Source organism: Sapajus apella, unplaced genomic scaffold (genome assembly GCF_009761245.1).
Source record: "Sapajus apella isolate SASKATOON/1434 unplaced genomic scaffold, GSC_monkey_1.0 scaffold139, whole genome shotgun sequence".
Classification (NCBI taxonomy): Eukaryota; Metazoa; Chordata; class Mammalia; order Primates; family Cebidae; genus Sapajus; species Sapajus apella.
This window is the reverse complement of record NW_022437079.1, coordinates 1,133,164-1,136,258: the sequence shown is the minus strand read 5'-3', so window position 1 is coordinate 1,136,258 and position 3,095 is coordinate 1,133,164.

Below are 3,095 nucleotides of genomic sequence, written 5' to 3'. Positions count from 1 at the left end.
AACTTCATAACCAATAAATATATGGAAGAATGCTTTACATCATTACTTACTAGGTCATTAGGGAAACGTGAATTCTTTTTTTTTTTTTTTGAGACAGTCTCCCTCTATTGCCCAGGCTGGAGTGCAGTGGTACAATCTCAGCTCACTGCAACCTCTGCCACCTGGGCTCAAGTGATTCTCCTGCCTCAGCCTCCCAAGTAGCTGCAATTACAGGCACCTGCCACTGTGCCCAGCTAATTTTTGTATTTTAATTTCACCATCTTGGCCAGGCTGGTCTTGAACTCCCGACTTCGTGATCCACCTGCCTCAGCCTCCCAAAGTGTTAGGATTACAGGCGTGAGCCAACGTGTCTGGCCGGAAACGTGAATTTAACCATATGACATCACAGAAGAACAGCTAAAATTAAAAAGTCTGACAATACCAAGTGTTAGTGAGGATGTGGGCCAATGGGAACCCTCGATTGCTTTTGGAGTGTAAATTTGGAAAAGGTTTGACAGTATCTACAAATAAATTAATACCTCCGCCTGGCAATACCATTCTTATTATACACCCAAGAGAATCTGTGTTATGTGCATCAAAAGACACATAGAAGAATGTTCACAGCAATTTATTTGTAATAGCCCCAAAACTGAACCAACCCAAATATCCAACAACAAGGAGAAAAGATGAATAGAAGTTAGAAAAGTGATCGCCTTAAGGATGGTGTTGTAATTGATTGGGAAACCTTATGGTTTGCTGTAAATATCCAACCTTTTCTGCATAGAGGTTCTCTGGGTATAGAGGTATGTAAAAATCCACTGAGCTGTACACTTAAGCTTTCTACAATTTATGCATTTTATGCATGTTATATTTCTATTTCAAATATTTTTAAAAGCTTCTACTAGATACTACAAAAGAGCATATTCATGACAAATATTTCTTAAATAGGACATTAAAGCATTAATAGTAAGGGAAAGACTGATAAATTCCACCACATGAACAATTAAAAACTTCCCTTTATCAAAAGAGGACATTAAGAGAATGACAAGTCTCTGAGTGGTGGGGATATTTGCAATACTTGTAATAGACAAAACATTATATCCATATTATATAAAGAGCTGACTCTATGTACATGTTTGTGTATGTGGGTGTATGTCTACAGAATAAAGAAAGAAAAAGAGCACACAGTAAATAAATGAGCAAAAGACATGAATAAGCACTTTGCAATAGAGGATACTAAATGGCCAATAAATATATTGGCTCAGTCTCATTAACATCAGGGAAGTACAAATAAAAACCATGTATGGGCTGGGCATGGTGGCTCACACCTGTAATCCTAGCACATTGGGAGGCCCAGGTGGGTGGATCATTTGAGGTCGGGAGTTCGAGTCCAGCCCAGCCAACATGGTGAAACCCCGTCTCTACTAAAAATACAAAACATTAGCCGGGCATAGTGGCACACTCCTGTAATCCCAGCTTTTCGGGAGGCTGAGGCAGGAGAATTGCTTGAACCCAGGAGGCGGAGGATGCAGTGAACTGAGATCGCGCCACTGCACTCCAGCCTGGGCAACAGGATGAAACTTCATCTCAAAACAAACAAACAAAAAACAAAACAAAACAAAAACTATTTACACTACCAAAATGACTAAAACTTAAAAGACCATATTACCAAGTGTTGGGACAGATATAGAGGCAAGCTTCTCCTGTATACAGCTGGTGAAGTGTAAATTGGTACACTCTCTGGTTTGCTGTCTTTATTAAAGTTGATGATATACGCACTCTAAGATCAGAAATTCCACTCTAGCAGAAATGCATGCATGTATAGTGTAGGAGACATGCAAGAAAAAATGTTCACAGCAGAATTATTCATAAATACCAAAAACTAGAAATAATCCAAATTTTGAAAAGCAAAAAGCGAAGTCAGGAGCTGAGTGTGGTGACCTGTGCATGAGGTCCCAGCTACTCGGGAGGCTGAGGCAGAAGAACTGCTTGAGCCCAGCCTGGGCAACGTAGTGAGATCAAGTCTCTTAAAAAGACAGGGAAGTGGTTTCCTTAAAAGTCAGAATGATGCGGGGAGAGGACTGAAGATACAAAAACAAGGCCTTTGGGAGTTGAAGTGGGAGGAGGTGATGCCGGAGACTGGGAATGTTCTATTTCATCATCTGAGCATCTGAGTGTAGATTACTTTGGTATTTGCTTTAACGTAGTTTACGGAACTGTGAGTTTATGTTTGATAACACTTGTCCAAGTGAGTGTTACATTTTGCAATTTTTTTTTAAAAAAAAAAAGGAACTTAAAACTTAACAGGGAAGGCCAGACACAGTGGCTCACGCCTGTCATCCTTACACTTTGGGAGGCTGAGCCAAGTGGATCACCTGAGGTCAGGAGTTTGAGACCAGCCTGGACAACACGATGAAATCCCGTCTCTATCAAAAACACAAAAAATTAGCCAGTTGGGCAATGGGTGCCTGTAATCTCAGCTACTCGGGAGGCTGAGGCAAGAGAATCTCTTGAACCCAGGAGGCGGAGGTTGCAATGAGCCAAGATCGTACCACTGTACTCCAGTCTGGGCAACAGAGCAAAACTTGGTCTAAAAAATAAAAATAAAAAAATAACAGGGAAAATAAAAAACATGTAGGACTTAACCAAATAGAGAAGGGAAGGAAGGATTTATAGACAGGGAAGGGAGCATGAGGGAGATAAATGGCCTGGGGCCTACCAAGCTAGTGGCTTGGCAGAATTGTGGAAGAAATGTCTGAAGGTCCCACTTCAAGGAAGCGTGCAACAGGAGACAGAGCCGGGACAGTTCGAGGCCAGGCTATGAAGAACCACGAATAGAACCACCACACAAGACTGTGAAATCTGTGCCCTGCATCCAGGTGCCAGCCAAGAGGGCAAAGGTGTTCACCTGGCATATGCCGGGTCTTCTAGGAGAAGAGAAATCCTTTTTAATTGCACAAAACTTCACCTCATGGAGAAGACAGTGTCTCCTTATATGTTTTTTTTCCTGTAATTTGAAAGCTTTAATAAATATATATCTATTACGGATAAAATGTGGGACTTTATTCTGGAGGCACTCTTGAGTGATAAGATGCCTCAGGTCTCCTCTCAGCATC